We start from the raw sequence: 6,847 nt of genomic DNA, 5'->3' as shown, positions 1-6,847 counted from the left end.
ACTCTCTCCAGCTCTAGGCTGCTGCTGTACTTACTGGTGACTTGATAACCCTCAGGATCATTTTTTCTGAGGTAGAAATTTACCTTTCCAGCGTACAGACATATCTTTGTTATTTCCTGCTCCCTGCCTCTATTCTGGAGCCCTCCTGGCTCACGAGTCAACACAAACTTGAGGGCTTGGGGGGAATAAGCAGGGATTGATGGTGGTGTGTTTGCCAGCCAACACCCCAGGCTGAATTCATCTCTAGTGCAGCGTGGCTGCACTTAGTGAAGTTATCATCCCCTCAGGAATGTGCTGAAATGTACATTAACATTCAGGCATCATTTATACTCTATAAGTAATTCAAGCCTACAGAGGCAATTTCTTGCATGTTCAAAATTCAGTCTCCTTCTCTAACATCAGCCACTTCAGAAGGGCTGAAATGCAGCTCTGAGGCCCGAGAGAAGGGGGGTCCTTGGAGAGGGATGTTCCACTGGGGAGAAGGATTTGACCACTGTGCCTTACCCTCATGCACCTGACCCACGAGACTGGATGACAGACAGCTCTGTCCATCAGTCTGTCCATCACTGATGCAGGGGTTTTTAGGAGCAGCCCATCAGGTCCATCCCAGAGGGATGGGGTCAGTGCTCTGTAGCGGTGCAGAGCTGGGGGAACAAAACTCTGCTCTATTAACGTCACTCAGGGAATTCAAAGCTCTGCATCTGACATGTCTACAGAGCCCTTTCTCGTGGCACATCCTCCCACTCCTGGCTTGGGTGAAGAAAAACCCCTTTGTGAGCTGGCACTGCAGTCTGATCCTCCCTCCTCTCCCTGCCCAAAGCCTGCACAAGGCTTGTGCTCATTTTTTGGCAGTGCTCAGGTTTCCATGTTATCCCCAAGGAACACACAGCCATGGTCCCTGCTGTGCAGATGCCATGGATGGGAAAGGGATGGGGCTTAGCATGATAGCCATGCAGCCAGCACTGCCAGCCCTGCTCTCTGATGGGAGAACCCCACCATGTGCTGGGGCACTTTGCCATTGCAGGGGCTTGTCGAGCAAAACTCCAGCAACAAGAGGGCTGCCATGGGCCAAGGCTGAGGGGGATTCCTGACTGGATTAGATTGCTAAATAATCTCTACTTTTCCTTTTAAAAGCCTGCTCCAGGACCCTTGCTCCACTCCTCCCTTCAGAGCTGCTCTGTGAGATGCTCATTGGCACAGAGAGCACGAGGCTCTGATATTATTTCGGAAATGTTTCAGGGCTTCACAACAGTTTTACAGTATCTTGCAGCAAAGCAGCAGATGGGATTCTGGACTAATCAATACACCAACAGAGCCAAGTGCCGGATCACTGATCTGAACTGAAAGAATAAACAGTAAATCCAAAGAACACAAGAATACCATCGGTTCTGTAAAGCCAGATAATCTGTAACTTGTTCAGTGAGAAATTCAGTTCCCAGCTTTGCAAGTCTGTACCATGAGCTCAGCAGATGAAAGGAGGAGGCATCTCTCCTCCTGAGCCAGTTGCTGTGCCCAAGGAGGAGCCACAGCCCGGATTGCTGCTGTGGGGAATCAGAACTGCAGCTCTTTTGTAAGGCTGAGCACAGGCAGACCGAGCTGGGCACCGGCCCTGGGCAGCTCCTGGTTCCCAACACTGTGTTCACCTTCCCTGGCCTGAATCTCTTCTTGATGAACCAAAACCACACAATGCTGCATGAGGAGAGCTGGATGAAAGCAGTAACTCGAGGGCCCTTCAGCTGGCCAGTGCATCACTGCAAAGGCAGCTCCATGGCCTCCTCCCTCAAAGAAAACTGGACTGTTTCCATCACAGCTCTTTCTCAAGTGCCCTCAGAGCCACGACAAGACCTCAGCAAAACCCAAGGGTTATATCACTGTCTGGTAGATGGGAACTGGTGGCCAGGAGGCTGATCAGGCCATGAGGCAGCTTGCCACGAAGGGACAGGTGACCAGCTGCCTGGCTGCAAAACCTGGGATACACAGCTCTGTGTGTGGGAGACGGGGCAAAGGGGAAGTCAGCAGCCTTGGACTGGGCACTGGCAGTCCCAGCTGCTCAGAACGTGCCCTGCCTCCCTCTCCTTCACAGCTACACTATGAAAATAAGGATTGAGGGGGTCCCACGATGAATCCAGACAGCCAAAGAGCTCCTGGCATGGGAGAAGGAATCTGTCCTTCCCATTTTCTTAACAGCCCCTGTGCTGAGTCAATACCCATCACCTATTATCACACAAAAAAACCTTTTTTTTTTTTTAAATAATTTTGAGATTTTAAAAGCCAAACAAAAGACATGCAACAGGCTATAAATTCAAAGGAGACTTTTTAAGGTGCCAATCTGCAGCTGAACTCTAGTTATGGTTATTATACCTAAACAGACATAAAGCTCTAATGTGGATCAACACATTTTATCACAGTCATTCACTGAATACTGAGTCCATGCAGCTTAGCTATTACCTTTCTACAGCTCTGAAAGATTTACCATAGTTTCAGATTAATTTGGAATTTTATTATGTAGTTATTTTAATCTCACTTTATTTCTTCACTGCTTGGAGTCCTATTATCTAAGTAAGATCCTGTTAAGATATAGCAATGATGAATAGTGTTAGAACCAGCTAAAACAGAAACAGAATCCAAATCTGCTTTGCTATATGCAGAAAAAAACTTTAAGAGAGCCTTTATGAAGCATTATAGAGGGATAAAGGGGTAATTCTTACTGGGTGGCTGGGATGAGTGTTTAACTGGATGCCCCCCTCTCCTCATTATTTATCTGTATGAGCATCTCTCACCCATCATCAGATTGAAAGACAAAAGAGACCATGAGACAACCTTCTCCGAGCTCGTGGTTGAGTATCAGGCACTAACCTGATTTTTACATACTCTTTGCTGAGGTAAAGTGCTTGTTCAGGCAGGACAAACTCACTCCAGAAGATCCCTCTCACCTCATTCTCTCCATGACACTGAAGTGAGGCTGGGGCTCTTCGACTGCCAATCACCGTGAGCACATGACTTTCACAAAAGACACCAGAGTGACAGCGTGGGAGACCAACCACAGCCCCAGCTCAGAGCTGATGGTGTTGGCAGGGTCCCAGCACACCAGAACCAGCAGCTCGGGGACAGAAGAGCCAGCCAGGCACACCTTCTCTCCAGCGAGCAGAGCCTCTCTGGCAGGTTTCCTGCATGATTTTTGCCTAATGTTTTTGGAGATGGAATTACTGCTCAGGTTGAAGGATCTCTGAGAGCAAGCCTGGCACTTGGGGCTGCAATCTTTGCCCTGTTGGGATGTTGTTCAGACATTCTCTGGTGGGTGCTCTGCAGCCCCGTTCCTCAGCGAGGAATTCAGGGGAGTGTTAAAGAGAGTCAAACGCTCTAAAGCACAAATTTACATATCATCTGCCGAGACCTTTAAAACATATATCTAAATGCTATCCTGAGTCAGAACATCTTTCTAAATTGGAACTGAAAATCCTTAGGGCACGGTTAAAAACGCAAGGACGAAACGCCACATGTGGCAACTTCGGGAAGAGCCAGGGGAAGGCTGTTCTCGCAGCAGGGCAGTGCAGCATCAGCGCTCACTGCCGGGGGCTCAGCCATCGCAGCGGGTGACACGCGGGTCACCCGGACCGCAGGAGGGCTGGGGTCCTGCTGCTCACAGCCTGTCAGCGCAGCGCTGGGAGGAAAGAGTGCCACCGTTCACTCAAAGGGTGATCACCTCCCGCCCCGACCTCGCAGCACCTGCTGACACACCTGAGACCCGGACAGGGCGAGGGGACAGAGGATGCTGGCCCAGGACACCCCGAGGCACTTCCCTGCAACCCCCCTGCACCACAGCACAGCGGGCTGCTCCGCGATGTCTGGTTTACCCTCTTCTCCTTTCATTATCCTCAGCCCTGCAAAGCCACCATGCCCATGGCACTGCGGGACCCCGTGGTGCTGAGACAGGCCCTTGGGCAGGGCCACCGCAGATTCCATAACCCTCTCGGCGCTTTGGTTCGCTGCGGGGTTTGCTCTCCTGCGTGGTTACACATCCCCGCCGGCGATGCTCCAGCCCGGGGGGTACCTGTATTCCCAGGGGAGCTGCAGGAAGAGGTCGATTTAGATGGGATCTAGGGAAGCAGCCGGCAATAGAGCCGAGCCGCGGCAGCACAGCGGGCACAGCCGCCCGGTCTGCACCGTCCTCTAGTGGCCACCGGCCCCGGCTCACTGGCCCCAGGGCAGGGAGAGCGGGCAGAGCCCCCGGGCAGCCCCGGGGCAGAGCTGCCCGCAGCCCCCGCCTCCATCGCACTGTCCCCTCTTCTCCTTCGCATCCCCCATCAAGGTAAGCCTGGGACTGTCATCCTTGCCAGAACGACTGCTGCAGCTGCCACACTAACCACCAGCAAGGCTGATCCTGCTCGGGATCCGCAGTTCTTGGCCATCAAAGCCTCTGTTTCAAATACCACAGCACGTGGTATCTCCCCTCTCCAGCTGACATGACTAAAATGTAAATCCTCACTCAGTCTGCAGGAAACTGGTGTAGGCAAAGGGATGTGATTCATTTGCTTTGTATCTCAGAGCCCAACACTCTTTTCCAAGAGCAACCCAAGAATGCACTTTGTCACTCACTTAAATATTTGATAAAAGTTAAGCACACCCACCTGTGATTGATGCTTCTCCTCACACACTCCAGCCTCAGTCCGGGTAACTCGTGGCATTATTGAAGCATCAGTTATTTTTAGCACAAGCACAGCTCCATTAGCAGGTCTGCAGTCTGCTCCTTTTGACAAGGCTCACTCTGTGTGTTTATCAACAAAACGGGGATAAACAGCAGGACATGGAGTCTGCAGTTCTTAACTCTGTTAGGACAGAGCTGACGTTCACATCTCTGTGTGCACCATCAGCCAGAGCATCCTGTCTCCTGGGGTTTCTCTCTCTGGAAGAGCAAGGCTGGCACTGCAGCCCCTGAGGAAATTGTGGCCACTACTGGCAGATACCCCCAGCTATGAAACACAGGGTGAGCTCCCTGGGTTCCACTGGGTACTCATGCCTGACAGACAATGCTCCAAGTACCCAAGGAAAGTGGTCAGAGAGCTCAGGGTTGCTGTTCTCACCTAACAGCTCAAATTCTGCTCCTCTCATACATACAGGATGGTGGCTTGGAAGATTACAGGAGGCCAAGACAGCTCTCTCTGAAACTGGCCACACACTCATTGCAGGTACCTTCCATGAGCTCTGAAGAGAAGTTTCCCTCTGTTTTTATCTCTTTTGGCTCTATCCACATAATTCCAGAACTGCCTTTTTAGAGATGCAAGTACGGCCCAGGTACAGGGCAAAGAAACTGCAGAAAAGCAATTCTTTTTATTAACAGGTCTCAAACTTCCTTCATAAACTACACAAAGATAGACTCTTGGCTTATTATAGCAGTAAATCTCCAAGTCCAATAGGCTTCAGTTAATGAATATTGATTATGATAGTGCTGAAAAAGGCTGGTGTCAGTTGAACTGAGATCCTGTAGCCCTCTTTGCCTGAGCTGGGCTGTAAATTAACCGAGAGCTTGTTTGTTTTTCAAAATTAGGTAGTGGAAAACACAGGGGTTACGGCTGCACTGTAGCTTTCACTATCTCAGGGCTGTGAAACCCCCTTGATGCAGCTGGTCAGACCAGCTAAGCATTTTTTACTGTTTATTTAAGCACCTGGGAGCCTGTGGACCTGATCCCTTTGGAGCCAAGACAGGATCCTGCACACTGAGAGGAGCTTACATGCAATCCAGAGGAGTAGGAATGGACTCCTGGGTGGTTAAAACAACAAGCAGGGGATGTGTGTCAAGTAGCTTCTAACACTCCCTTGAGATACCTGAATGTGTGGTGTGAAAAGTGAGTTATTTTACACTCACAAGTCTCATTTCTTGGAGGACCACTGCCAGCCTGCAGCCAAGTGTACTTATGTCCCACTGTGCTGGAAGAGGACAGGTACAGAGCAGAGATCCTTTCACTTGAGGCAAGCAAACCTGCTCTTACTCAAGCAAACCTGCTGTTGTTTGTACTTTCCCATCTATTTACAGATGTAAATTTACACTTCCCTTTATCCCCCAGTGAGTATCTTAAAAGTAACAATCTAAGCTGATTAACACAAACACCACTGTCACCTCAACCTTTGACTCCCCAGATAAATCTCATCGTGCTCTCGATGAGCAGCTCTATCTTTTCCAACCAGGCTGGGATGACTTTGAATGGCCTTTAAATGAATGGAAGCTTGGGAAAATAAACCAAGGGCAGTCCAAAGTCCACTGCAACAGAGACCTTATCACTATCCTCTGGTGGGGGACCGAGGCAGTGATGGGTGGGGAGGCTGGGGGGCTATGTCAACGTTTTCATAAAACTATCTTTTATGCTCACTGAAATAACCCAACAACAACAAACCCCAGAACAGCCCTCTCCCTCCTCCCCACATCTGATAAAAATCAAATAATAACAGGAGTGACTTATGCACTCTCTGCTTGGTACTTCTATCTGGCCTTCCAGTTAATACACCCCATGATTAAAGCATCTATAATCTACAGTCTGTGGAGACCTGTAGAGCAGGAGCAGCAGCAGGTGTGCAGCCTGATAAGGGCTGTTCACTCTGTGCAGATGAAACTTTTAATATTTATAACTGCTGATTTTTTTCCTGATGCCTCCCTATTGAGGGGAAAGGGGTGAAAGTTTAAAGATAAAAGCTTGATGAAAGACCCGGTGGAATGTTTTTCCAAGGGCAGGCAGGGGCTTAAAGCTATCTCCTTTAAGAATGCTGCTCAGGCAAGTGCAGCATCAGAGATGGGGGATGAAGTCTCTGGAAGACCTTCAAGGCTTGTCTAAAGTGCACCCAGGCTTCAAGCTGT

The sequence above is a fragment of the Chiroxiphia lanceolata genome, chromosome 18 (genome assembly GCF_009829145.1).
Source record: "Chiroxiphia lanceolata isolate bChiLan1 chromosome 18, bChiLan1.pri, whole genome shotgun sequence".
Lineage (NCBI taxonomy): Eukaryota > Metazoa > Chordata > Aves > Passeriformes > Pipridae > Chiroxiphia > Chiroxiphia lanceolata.
This window is presented reverse-complemented; position numbering follows the sequence as displayed.